Here is a 711-nt window from a genome sequence, read left to right as displayed (position 1 = left end):
ATTTAGAGCCTTGTTTTCTGAATGTACTTTATTAGGTCAGCGCCGGAAGCCTCATTATGGGATGGATGTTCTTGCTTGTCATCTGGTCTAGCTGTCGAGTTTATGTCAGTTAGCTAGAAAAGTCCTCAAACACATATTGACGTAGAAAAGCACCATTCTGCCTTTTGTATGTTGTGTTTCTTCTTTTACTTCCGAGATGAATAAGTACAAATGAGTGTGTGTTAGAGAAAGACTAGCAAAGACTTAGCATTGATTTTATAAACCACCAACTCACAAACAGTTCGGCTGTGGTCCTGGCTGCTGCTGATAAAGGGAGAATCAGTTGGACACATAAAATGTGGACATTTGAAAACACAAACCTGCCAGACAACCATTTAGTGATGAACTCTGGTGAAGGAAGAAGCCGGTTCCTTTGAAGCTGAGTGCCCAATTTTGCTTTCCGGGGTACACGTGAGGCTTCTGTTAATGACAGCTTTGTGTGTGTGTCTGAGGGTGGATTTCTGGCTCAAAAGGAGAAATGACGAAGGTGATGAGGGCGTGCCTTGGACAACAACTGAGCTATTGTCCTGGCCACCTCCCACCCCCTTCCTTCGTTACTGGATCCCTGGGCTTACCCAGTCACGGTGATAAGGCAGCAAGCACAGAGGTTTTCCCTGGAAGCTGGAAGTACTGCCTCTTCCCTCTCCTCCTCCTCCTCCCCCTCCTCCTCCT

Source organism: Mandrillus leucophaeus, unplaced genomic scaffold, assembly GCF_000951045.1.
Source record: "Mandrillus leucophaeus isolate KB7577 unplaced genomic scaffold, Mleu.le_1.0 Scaffold27, whole genome shotgun sequence".
Lineage (NCBI taxonomy): Eukaryota > Metazoa > Chordata > Mammalia > Primates > Cercopithecidae > Mandrillus > Mandrillus leucophaeus.
This window is presented reverse-complemented; position numbering follows the sequence as displayed.